Here is a 14,112-nt window from a genome sequence, read left to right as displayed (position 1 = left end):
AACTTTTGTTGGCTTTCCCAAAAATGGGTGAAAGATATTCCTTCTGCGAACCCTGTATTAATCTCATAAAGTATTTCTAGAGCTTGAATTGCAACATCTCAATTAGCTTAGCATGAATCACATATAAAGTTTAGTAATAGGGCATATATAACTTATGATTTAGGGAACTGGAAGAGAGATCAATCATTCGGATGTATAGATGTAATTACCCACTGGCTGATTTACTGCACTGTATCTGGCATTGTCTGAAAATAAGAAGCTTTTGGGGTAAAGCCATTCATTGGCTTTCTAAGGTTCTTAAACAAAATGGGGTAGTTTTATTTTCGGTTCAACTACAGTATATAGCCCTATTTTGAAGTAAAGATATAGGGTCCACAAGAAACAGAAGTTATGAAGCAGTGGTCTGAGGCCGCGTACAGAAATCAACCCGATGGAATACGATCGGTATGATTGACACCCCCTGCTAGTGGGCAATTGGCCACGAATCTGCAGGGGCAGCATTGCACCAGCAGATCTCAAGAACTGCTGTTGCAATGATAAATGCCGACAGCGTATCCTGAATCATGGCGTTTTCAGCCATTATGTTCTAAACAGTAATAATGTCTTGAAAAAGGCTGTCTAGAACAGCCGAAACGTCGACTTTGCTATGTTGTGAAATATATAAATAAAAATAAATATTTTTGGAAAAGACCTGTGAGTGCCCTCCCACTTCTTCCACTGCATATCCTGATTTGAAGAGTCACCTGGGCAATTTATTGATGAAAGGGGAGTGAGTGCATGTCTCTTTTGGATTTTATATATATATATATATATATATATATATATATATATATATATATATATATATAAATATTTGAGTATACATATGCTTTTAGGTGTTTATGTGTTTTACTGTATATTAACTTTTCATATTTCACATCCTAAGGTTCTTTAGTTATAGGACAACTTTAATTTTATTGTAAATACATATTTTCATATTGATCTGTATCAACCTATACCTGTATATCTATTACTATAGATATATAGGTATAGATATCTATTTTACATTAACATTATCTGATATACAGTATTTAGAAATTTAGATTTAAAGGGACAGTCTAGTCAAAATTAAACTTTCATAATTCAGATAGGGTATGCAATTTTAAACAACGTTCCAATTTACTTTTGTCATCAAGTTTGCTTTGTTCTCTTGTCTTGGTATCCTTTGATGGAAGATAAATCTAGGTAGGCTCATTTTTTTCAAGGCCACCACTTATCTCAAAGCATTTTGACAGTTTTTCGCAGCTAGACAGTGTTAATTCAGGTGTGCCATATAGATAACATTGTGCTCACTCCTGTGGAATTTGTAATTCTTTAAAAAAAATGAAATAAGGGGAAGTCTACAGAGGTTTTGATGCAAGGTAATCACAGAGGTAAAACATATATTGATATAACTGTGTTGGTTATGCAAAACTGGGGAATGGGTAATAAAGGGATTATCTATGTTTTGTAACAATAACAATTCTGTCCCTGTAATAATAAAATGTATTTTTTTTCCATGTAAAGAACATAGGACTGTAAAATATGCATCATGTGATTCGTGTTTTGCACTTTAGTTCTAACATGGTGTTGGGTTAATGAAGAATTACTAATCTCAACATGCGTTTTTGAAATATTAAATATAAAGTATTAAAAATATTAATAATAATCATTAAAATGTATTCTACATACTATAGAAAATTCTAAATAATCCATAGTATATATATATATATATATATATATATATATATATATATATATACAGGGAGTGCAGAATTATTAGGCAAGTTGTATTTTTGAGGATTAATTTTATTATTGAACAACAACCATGTTCTCAATGAACCCAAAAAACTAATTAATATCAAAGCTGAATAGTTTTGGAAGTAGTTTTTAGTTTGTTTTTAGTTATAGCTATTTTAGGGGGATATCTGTGTGTGCAGGTGACTATTACTGTGCATAATTATTAGGCAACTTAACAAAAAACAAATATATACCCATTTCAATTATTTATTTTTACCAGTGAAACCAATATAACATCTCAACATTCACAAATATACATTTCTGACATTCAAAAACAAAACAAAAACAAATCAGTGACCAATATAGCCACCTTTCTTTGCAAGGACACTCAAAAGCCTGCCATCCATGGATTCTGTCAGTGTTTTGATCTGTTCACCATCAACATTGCGTGCAGCAGCAACCACAGCCTCCCAGACACTGTTCAGAGAGGTGTACTGTTTTCCCTCCTTGTAAATCTCACATTTGATGATGGACCACAGGTTCTCAATGGGGTTCAGATCAGGTGAACAAGGAGGCCATGTCATTAGATTTTCTTCTTTTATACCCTTTCTTGCCATCCACACTGTGGAGTACTTGGACGCGTGTGATGGAGCATTGTCCTGCATGAAAATCATGTTTTTCTTGAAGGATGCAGACTTCTTCCTGTACCACTGCTTGAAGAAGGTGTCTTCCAGAAACTGGCAGTAGGACTGGGAGTTGAGCTTGACTCCATCCTCAACCCAAAAAGGCCCCACAAGCTCATCTTTGATGATACCAGCCCAAACCAGTACTCCACCTCCACCTTGCTGGCGTCTGAGTCGGACTGGAGCTCACTGCCCTTTACCAATCCAGCCATGGGCCCATCCATCTGGCCCATCAAGACTCACTCTCATTTCATCAGTCCATAAAACCTTAGAAAAATCAGTCTTGAGATATTTCTTGGCCCAGTCTTGACGTTTCAGCTTGTGTGTCTTGTTCAGTGGTGGTCGTCTTTCAGCCTTTCTTACCTTGGCCATGTCTCTGAGTATTGCACACCTTGTGCTTTTGGGCACTCCAGTGATGTTGCAGCTCTGAAATATGGCCAAACTGGTGGCAAGTGGCATCTTGGCAGCTGCACGCTTGACTTTTCTCAGTTCATGGGCAGTTATTTTGCGCCTTGGTTTTTCCACACGCTTCTTGCGACCCTGTTGACCATTTTGAATGAAACGCTTGATTGTTCGATGATCACGCTTCAGAAGCTTTGCAATTTTAAGAGTGCTGCATCCCTCTGCAAGATATCTCACTATTTTTGACTTTTCTGAGCCTGTCAAGTTCTTCTTTTGACCCATTTTGCCAAAGGAAAGGAAGTTGCCTAATAATTATGCACACCTGATATAGGGTGTTGATGTCATTAGACCACACCCCTTCTCATTACAGAGATGCACATCACCTAATATGCTTAATTGGTAGTAGGCTTTCGAGCCTATACAGCTTGGAGTAAGACAACATGCATAAAGAGAATGATGTGGTCAAAATACTCATTTGCCTAATAATTCTGCACTCCCTGTATATATATATATATATATTGGACAGTACAATAATTTTGTAATAATTATTATTAATATTTTTTAATATTTTATATATAATATTTAAAAAAAACACACTTTGAGATTAGTAACCACGCTTTGGTTAGCGCGCACAAATTTTTGCTTGCGTGAAAGCGGTAAATAGTGTTCCACTTGTAATCTGGCCCACATTGGGATAAATTGCTACAGTTAAATGTCCCTTTAAATTGTGTTCTTAAAGGGACATAAAGCCTAAGTTTTTTCTTTCTCGATTTAGAAAGAGCATGCAATTTTAAATAACTTTCTAATTTACTTCTATTATCTAATTTGCTTCTATTCTGTTGATATCCTTTGTTGAAAAGCATATCTAGATAGGCAAATTTGCTGCTTATTGGTGGCTGCACATAGATGCCTCGTGTGATTGGCTTACCCATGTGCATTGTTATTTCTTCAACAAAGGATATCTAAAGAATGAAGCAAATTAGATAATAGAAGTAAATTGCAATGCTGTTTAAAATTGGGTTTAATGTCCCTTTAAGTCTTGTATATGTTCTTGATGTATAATGAGCTTTGTTATACATAGTAAATGAGGTTGCCAGAAACTGTAAATGCAATATGAATGGGTTTAGACTTAGTAAAAGGATGATTCTGTCTTCCACTTACACTTTGCACAATCTTACATTGTCCCTGTGTGCTCAATTGTTTGGTAACACTTAGTCATATTGAAAACATAACATTTCTACTGTTTAGATAGTAAAATACTAAAATAAACATTTTGGACTCCATTTATTAAAACGTCAATTTGCTCGCAGACAGCGTGTCTGGTCGACTCTCTAGCACTAGCAAGCAGCGAGACGCTGCCCGCTCGCCATATGTACTAAAAAACAGCGTAAAAATTGTCGTGTCTAATCAGCATCGAACGCAAGCAAATGATTCATACATCTGACGCCTCGCTAGTAGCAAATGTACTATTATTTTCTTACAACTTGTCAGTCATGTTTGTCCCACGTGACTGTAAGGTGTCAGAAACGTCATATTTGTCGCGGGAAGTCCACTTTATATATTTTTTCAGACAGAAAAATTACTGAACCTGAAGCGTTTCAAGCTTATATATTTATTTTTAATAAATTAAGTATGGCAACTTCTGGATCTGATTCACAGACAACCAAATCCAAGAATCCACACTTCTCACACCAGCAGAACCTGGTTCTTGTTGATATGGTACTCGACTCTTATGACTATTTATTCGGTTGTCGTGAGAAGCAAACTTCCAGTCACCGCAAAAAGAGTATCTGGACTCATATCAGTGATGCTGTCAGTGTTTAGAGCCCCAGAAAAAAGGACGTTGACCAGATAAAGAAAAGGTTCAACGACATTAAAAGATTCGCCAAAGTGAACTTGTCAAAAGAAAAAAATTCTTCCCGTGCTACCAGAGGTGGAAGAGCTATGTCGCAGATCTGACCGATTACGAGCAGAGACTGGTGCAGCGTTTAGGCCACAAAATTATCGTCGGGATTACAGACGATTGTGATAGCAACCTAAGAGGTATAAAATTGAATAAATCTAATTTCTTAAATTTTAAATCTTTTAATAGAATGTTAATCCTATTAGAATTATATAGTAGAACAGGTTTAGCCAATTTCTTATTAGTTCAAACGTTTTGAAAATCCATGTTGTTTTGCTACAATTTTGATCATCTAACATATAGGCCTATCCTGCCCATATTTTATGTCATATTATCTACTTTTATCATTCGACTGATATTAAAAAGTGTCAATTGTACTCCTTACTTTATAGAAAGTACCTCTATCACACTTAAGGGACAGTCAACACCAGAATTTTTGTTGTTTTAAAAAGATAGATAATCCCTTAATTACCAGTTCCCCAGTTTTGCATAACCAACACAGTTATAATTATACACCTTTTACCTCTGTAATTACCGTGTATCTAATTACCTCAGCAGACTGCCCCCTTATTTCAGTTCTTTTGACAGACTTGCAGTTTAGCCAGTCAGTGCTGTCTCCATGGTAAATTCACGTGCATGAGCTCAATGTTATCTATCTGAAACACATGAACTAATGCCCTCTAGTGGTGAAAAACTATCAAAATGCATTTAGATTAGAGGCGGCCTTCAAGGTCTAAGAAAATAGCATATGAACCTCCTAGGTTTAGCTTTCAACTGAGAATATAAGAGAACAAAGCAAAATTGGTGATAAAAGTAAATTGGAAAGTTGTTTAAAATTACATGCTCTATTTGACGCATAAAAGTTTTTTTGGACTTGACTGTCCCTTTAGCACTTTCTATTTTTGATTTCTTAATAATTTATTTTTTAGTATTATTATTAGTATATTTTCTTAATTTGAACAATTTTGTTCTCTCTTAAATTTAAGACTGATCACAATATTATCAGTCACACATGACCAACCATTTTTGTTTATTATATTATTATATTATAATAATTATAATATTTGGGCGCTCTACACCTCAAATCGCTGTACTTGCGTAGGCATTGAGGTCTGGTCCTTTTAATCTTTGATACTCTGTACATCCTTCTTATCATTTCATATATAATATGATCACGTATATCCTGCTTTACCAATGTAACTCCTCCCATATGATGAGGAAAATAGCGTTCCATAGCATATACCAGGATGTCAATTTCTCCAGCAGTAAAAGGGACATCTTTGTATCGGACATCACAACTATACTTGTCAATCAAATTGACGCGTGACTATTTAGAGACTATCGCAATATTTGTGTTACTTTACTTTTTTTTTTAATAACTTTAAAATAAACATTATTTTAAATACAACTAACCCTTACTAACAACAATTTTCTATTACCTTTATTGTTTACATACTAGTATTTATTCACTATTTTTAAAAAATAAAGGGGTCAGCAATCTTGGATCTCCATTTGTTTAAAAACTACATTTCCCATGATGCTTAATCATCTTTAAGATGTTTAGACATCATGGGAAATTGAGTTTTAAAACATCTATAGAGCCAAGGTTGGTGACCACACCTAACACTACTAATACAGTTATTAAAAAATGTGTTATTCATTTGAATTTCATTTCCTTATTATGTTACAAAATTAGTCAATAAATAAAGAATAGTTTGAAGATTCTGCAACTGGACGAATGTGAAAAACACAATATATACATATAAAATAACAAATAAAATTTCAAGTGCCCTGTTATTAAATATCTCAATGAAAAGGATATAGAATGCATAAAATTATGCATGGTGCTAGTGAAGATCCTTGATGGAGTCGCTGCTTTCTTAGGGATCAGCACTGGAGGCTGGAAGATTGCTAGACAAAAGACAGAAACAAGAACAGTGCAGACTCCTCTAAGTGTAGTAGTTAAAAACACTTTATGAACATTTATTGTAGCACACAAAATTAAAACTCACACTAGACAACCTCAAACATGTGAGGTATGTTAAAGCATATCCTGACACACAATTGGAGCTCACAGTACATTGAGTCACTGCTGTCCAAAAACAGGGGTACCTCTCCCTCAGTGTAGATAGGTCATCCACATTGAAATGGTGACAAATCAAAGTATCTCTTAAACCAAGAGGTCCCATGTGTCCCAGTGAAATGATCTCCGGTATGAACAGAGGAAATGAAAAACCACCACCCTAAAACAGTTGATCCAAATCAAAGGCCAGCTCGTGGATCTGAACAGCTGTGTGTGACAAAGAGGGTGGGCACGCCTTACGCATTTCATAGGGGGCTCCCTACTTCATCAGAGGCTATCCACCTACATCAGCTACCATCTATTTGCATTAGCTGTGTTTGTCACATGATTCCTGTTATGCACCCTCCTCCTATCCCATATGGAGCGTGCAAATGCTGTTAAAAAGTCACAAGGAGTAATAGGATTCTGACTTAAAATGTTTTAACAATATAACTTTATTAAAATCCTATATTATCATGTATTTACCAACTTAAAATTCATGGACATAATACAAACCATAAATTCATTAAAATCATAAGGGATCCTCATTTAAATATATTGTTACTTCAAATAGGATATAAATTAATATAAAACCAATAATTAATATATGTATATTGTAATTCATAGATAGAGAAAATTAATACATATAAACATTCCCAAGAAATACACATACACATTATTAAATGTTATAAATCATAAAAATGATAGAGATATTCATAATAGCAATAGTAATAGAACATTGTGCATTAAAGAAATGTACCTGATGTATACAACCAATAAAGACATGAAATGTTCCAAAAAATGGAAAGTGTACATATTTTTAAATATGCCCACAATGCACATATTTAAAAAAAATGTATTTAAATAAATGTACTTAAAATTAAAATTAATTTGGGGGGAGAGATAAACCTGAAGCGCCCTTAATTCTAAATCATGAAAAGAGGGAGAAGAGGGGGAGGCTCTAATCTTCTACCAAGAATGCTGCCAAATCTATATCCCTATTCATACCAATAGGCTCTACTGTCCCTAGGGTTCTGATCCAATATGTCTCCCTACATCATTGGGCAACTAATCTGTTGCCCCCTCTAATACCATTCTTAACCGTCTCTATGGCTTTGATCTTGAGGCCACTGGTGTCTCCCTTATGACATATGGAGAAATGAGCAGAGACTCCATGAGTTAAGATACCATTGTCGATATTGACTAGGTGTTCTCTAAACCTTGTTTTTAGGATTTGTTTGGTTCTACCAATGTAGACCTTATTGCATAAGCAGGAGAGATGATAAACCACATACTTGCTCTTGCAATTAATGGAGTCTTGAATTTCAAAGGTTTTACCATCTCTTAGAGATGTGAAGTTTTTGTATATAGATAAATGTACTTAAAATTAAAATTAATTTGGGGGAGAGATAAACCTGAAGCACCCTTAATTCTAAATCATGAAAAGAGGGAGAAGAAGGGGAGGCTCTAATCTTCTACTAAGAATGCTGCCAAATCTTTATCCCTATTCATACCTATAGGCTCTACAGTCCCTAGGGTTCCGATTCAATATGTCTCCCTACGTCGTAGGGCAACTAATCTGTTGCCCCCTCTAATACCATTCTTAACCATCTCCATGGCTTTGATGTTGAGACCACTGGTGTCTCCCTTATGACATATGGAGAAATGAGCAGAGACTCCATGAGTTAAGATACCATTGTCGATATTGACTAGGTGTTCTCTAAACCTTGTTTTTAGGATTTGTTTGGTTCTACCAATGTAGACCTTATTGCATAAGCAGGAGAAATGATAAACAACATGCTTGCTTTTGCAATTAATGGATTCTTGAATTTCAAAGGTTTTACCATCTCTTAGAGATGTTAAGTTTTTGTATATAGAGTCATGATGTTTGCAGCTTAAGCATTCTTTCCTCCCACATCTAAAAAAAACCTTATCCTCTTTTGCAACCAATTCTGTTGGGAGGTACTATCTCTCAGTTTACTTGGCGCTAGAATATTTTTTAGATTAAGGTTTTTATTAAAAATGACTTTCTTGAAAATTGGATCCTGTAATAGGACTGGCCAATGTTTTTGTTTTGTTTTTTCAATTTGACGGGAGGCTTGATTATATTTTGTGATAAAGAATGGTTGATCCCTTTCTGTTTTCTCCACTATTTTCTCATTCATATTGTTTCAGTTATTTTTACCACTGCTTCTATTTTTCCATTTCTTTTGGTTACCAGTCTTATCTTTTTCCACCAGTAAATCTGATCTATCTTGATTTTTAGCTCTTATATAAGCTTGTTTCATCAGCTGTGGGTCATAACCTTTGCTGATAAACCGTTTCGTCAAAGTTTCAGATTCTTGGTCAAATGTTTCCATATCAGTACAATTTCGTCTAACCCTCTGAAACTGTCCAAAGGGGATATTTCAGTCCACTTGTGGTGATGACCACTAGCGGCATGGAGGTAGGCATTAGTATCAGTTTCTTTCCAATAAAGGCTGGCAATGATAGTACTTTCCCTATGGGACAGTTTCAGATCCAGGAATGTAATACTTTGGACGAATGTGAATTTTATTTTCTACATTGTTCCTGTTATCATTATGTTAACATATGCTAATTGTTATGATAAAATGTTTCTATATATGTTTATTTGTGTTTTTTTGAACCTCAGTTTCATTTTAATTTTAGTTGTATGTGATCAATGCCAATACTCTTAACTATGATGTTTACAAAATGTAATACAATAAAAGAAAATATTGAGATTTTAAATATTTTTTAATTTGACAAAAATATAACATAAAGACATGTAACTAATTATATAATTGGCATATATATAAACAATATTTTAAGAACATGAAACAATATGTTTTAGTAAAAATCAATTATCAAAATATTGGTTAGAAACCATGTCCCTAGTGACCATGCCACGTCTATTTAGGGTTTCCCTGCAAATTTCCTCTAGAAAATCTTCTAAGGGCTTGGGAATATCATCCACAATGGGGCATCCTCTTTTTGTGGCAATATTGTGCAATACACAACAAACTAATATTATTCTAGCAACTTTCTCTGTAGAATTCTGCATTGCACCGCCAGATCTGTCCAGACATCGAAACCTCATTTTCAATAATCCATATGTCCTTTCAATGACACCCTTTGTGGTCTTGTGTGCCTCATTGAACCGGGTATGTTTCCTGAGTTGCGGGTTATTATAGAGTGTCAGAAGCCATTCATAACAAGGGTAGCCAGCATCCCCTGTAATAAAAAACAACATATTAAAGTATGTCATGGTTTTTAATGAAATATGTTTTCAATAATAATAAACTATATTCATCATTGAAATTATTGATTAAATATCCAATACGTTTTTTTTTTATTAAGTTTAGATGATAGTGTCAAATTATTGTGAATTACTAATTAGAATTTATTTTTGGTCACAAAATATTTGTAATAAAATAGATTAATACATAATTTATAAATGTTAAGATGGATATTTTATATATATATATATATATATATATATATATATATATATATATACAGGGAGTGCAGAATTATTAGGCAAGTTGTATTTTTGAGGATTAATTTTATTATTGAACAACAACCATGTTCTCAATGAACCCAAAAAACTCATTAATATCAAAGCTGAATATTTTTGGAAGTAGTTTTTAGTTTTTTTTTTAGTTTTAGCTATTTTAGGGGGATATCTGTGTGTGCAGGTGACTATTACTGTGCATAATTATTAGGCAACTTAACAAAAAACAAATATATACCCATTTCAAATATTTATTTTTACCAGTGAAACCAATATAACATCTCAACATTCACAAATATACATTTCTGACATTCAAAAACAAAACAAAAACAAATCAGTGACCACTATAGCCACCTTTCTTTGCAAGGACACTCAAAAGCCTGCCATCCATGGATTCTGTCAGTGTTTTGATCTGTTCACCATCAACATTGCGTGCAGCAGCAACCACAGCCTCCCAGACACTGTTCAGAGAGGTATACTGTTTTCCCTCCTTGTAAATCTCACATTTGATGATGGACCACAGGTTCTCAATGGGGTTCAGATCAGGTGAACAAGGAGGCCATGTCATTAGATTTTCTTCTTTTATACCCTTTCTTGCCAGCCACGCTGTGGAGTACTTGGACGCGTGTGATGGAGCATTGTCCTGCATGAAAATCATGTTTTTCTTGAAGGATGCAGACTTCTTCCTGTACCACTGCTTGAAGAAGGTGTCTTCCAGAAACTGGCAGTAGGACTGGGAGTTGAACTTGACTCCATCCTCAACCCGAAAAGGCCCCACAAGCTCATCTTTGATGATACCAGCCCAAACCAGTACTCCACCTCCACCTTGCTGGCGTCTGAGTCGGACTGGAGCTCTCTGCCCTTTACCAATCCAGCCACGGGCCCATCCATCTGGCCCATCAAGACTCACTCTCATTTCATCAGTCCATAAAACCTTAGAAAAATCAGTCTTGAGATATTTCTTGGCCCAGTCTTGACATTTCAGCTTGTGTGTCTTGTTCAGTGGTGGTCGTCTTTCAGCCTTTCTTACCTTGGCCATGTCTCTGAGTATTGCACACCTTGTGCTTTTGGGCACTCCAGTGATGTTGCAGCTGTGAAATATGGCCGAACTGGTGGCAAGTGGCATCTTGGCAGCTGCACGCTTGACTTTTCTCAGTTCATGGGCAGTTATTTTGCGCCTTGGTTTTTCCACACGCTTCTTGCGACCCTGTTGACTATTTTGAATGAAACGCTTGATTGTTCGATGATCACGCTTCAGAAGCTTTGCAATTTTAAGAGTGCTGCATCCCTCTGCAAGATATCTCACTATTTTTGACTTTTCTGAGCCTGTCAAGTCCTTCTTTTGACCCATTTTGCCAAAGGAAAGGAAGTTGCCTAATAATTATGCACACCTGATATAGGGTGTTGATGTCATTAGACCACACCCCTTCTCATTACAGAGATGCACATCACCTAATATGCTTAATTGGTAGCAGGCTTTCGAGCATATACAGCTTGGAGTAAGACAACATGCATAAAGAGGATGAAGTGGTCAAAATACTCATTTGCCTAATAATTCAGCACACAGTGTACATATATATATATATATATATATATATATATATATATCTACTTTAAAAATAATAATTAAATTAATGAATTGTTATGTAATGCTGTATGCTGGGGGCAGAGTTAGCTGCCGAACTGTGAGGTTGAATCACGCATCTGCAAAAAGCTCTGTGACTTAACCTTTTATTTGGAATTGGAAGTTAGAGACTTTTTGGACTTGTCTTTAACCCTATTAATGTTACCTAAATATCGTGAGTTGCTAATTTTTTTAAACAATAGACAATGATAAGAATATGATTGTATCATATAAATATAAGTCTTTAAATGGCTACCGGCTTCTACTGACGCCTCAAAAGTGCACTGTGATCTTAGACCCGGACTAAGATCACAGTGCATTTTTGAGGCGTCGATAGAAGCCGGTAGCCATTTATAGACTTATATTTATATGATACAATCATATTCTTATAGGTTCACAGTACATAGGTTGTATTAAGTAGCCTGTTATCCATTAGTTATTGTGAAACAGGTATAGCTAAATCTAATCTACAAAATTTACCAGTACCTGCAAACCTAGTATCCTCACTGCTATTGCAAACAAAGGAGTTAATTGCATTGGGGGGTTTGGGGTGCATGGCTGTTTAGGGGACATGATTGAGATTTGAGAATGAGTTTAAGGTTTTTGGATCATGGTGGTTAAAGGGACATTATACACTCATTTTTTCTTTGCATAAATGTTTTGTAGATGATCTATTTATATAGTCCATGAAGGTTTTTTTTTAAAAAAAAATGTTTAGTTTTGCTTATTTTTAAATAACATTGCTCTGATTTTCAGACTCCTAACCAAGCCCCAAAGTTTTATGTGAATACCGTCAGCTACCTTCTCCAGCTTGCTCCTGTTTGTGTAAAAGGTCTTTTCATATGCAAAAGAAGGGGGAGTGTCTTATTTCCCACTTGCAGTGGGCTTTCCAGCTACCTTTTCAACAAAGCTAAACTGAGAGCTTCTAAGTAAGTTTTTAAACAGTTTTATACTGGATTTTTATATTGGTATCTGTGCATCTTATTCTTTATAGTAGTGTCTATTACATGCAGTTATATAAAAATGAGTGTATACTGTCCCTTTAAGGCAGGGGTGTCCAAACTTTTTTCGAAGAGTGCCAGATTTGATGAAGTGAACATGTGCGAGGGCCGACCATTTTGCCTGATATTCTTTTAAACCATTTAAATTAAATGCAAATTAACTATTTTATGCAAAGTTTATTGAAAACGGCATACTTTTCATTTTGTGACTTGGATGACAAATCTAAACAGGTGTTAAATCACTCTGCCTTTAATATAAAAAAAACAGGAAACTGAATTATGTCAGGAACATTGTAAAGTACATTACACAAAGTAATAAAGGTTGTCTGTCAACTTTTAAGTTCAGAAAATGTGAACAGGAACATAACACCAAGTATACATGTGTTCAAATATATTTATAACTGATTTAGACCAACTGACATTAACTGAGATTTTACAAAGTATTCATCTCAATTGAAAAAAAAAACTTGCCTGCACTAATGTGAATCTCTTGAAACCGGCTCTTATCCAGTTGGCGATAAAAGTTCACAAGAGAGAGCTGTTGGTGACGACTGCGTAACTTGCTGTCACAATGCAGCTCAATGAGCTCGAGCTGCAGCTGATCTGGAGCATCGTCGGGGTCAACAGAGAATGGAGAGGAGAAAAGGCTGATCTCCTTTTCAATAGCTGCAAAATCTTGAAAGCGCCGTTTAAACTCCCCAGCCAGAGATGCGATGTCTGCTGCATACCTGCTCGTTTGTGCACTGATATTATCCTGTGGAAAAATTATTTCCTGCAACGCTGAAAAATGAAAGTTTTTTTTTCTTCTTCAGTAGCCCTTAATGGTCGCCCTTGTGACTGTGTGTGGAGGTGCAGGGAGAAGGAAAGCCCAAATCTTGCGACGTCCGAGATCTTGTGAGATTTGTGCTTTCCTTCTCCCTGTGCCGGCTGATGACGTCAAGTCCCATAGCGAGAGATCCCAGGAGTCCTGAGTGGCACTCGGGGACTCACTAGGGGGGCCGTAAGATCTATATTTGGGTAACTTATCTGTCGGGCCTTATCAGTCTGGAATGCGTGCCGCAATTGGCCCGCGGGCCGGACTTTGGACATGCCTGCTTTAAGGGGTGAATTGTTTTTAAGGAGCTATTGCACAGGGTCTCAAGTTTAATGACTCTGTTTTAGCGCA

Source organism: Bombina bombina, chromosome 4 (assembly GCF_027579735.1).
Source record: "Bombina bombina isolate aBomBom1 chromosome 4, aBomBom1.pri, whole genome shotgun sequence".
In the NCBI taxonomy this organism is placed as follows: domain Eukaryota; kingdom Metazoa; phylum Chordata; class Amphibia; order Anura; family Bombinatoridae; genus Bombina; species Bombina bombina.
This window is presented reverse-complemented; position numbering follows the sequence as displayed.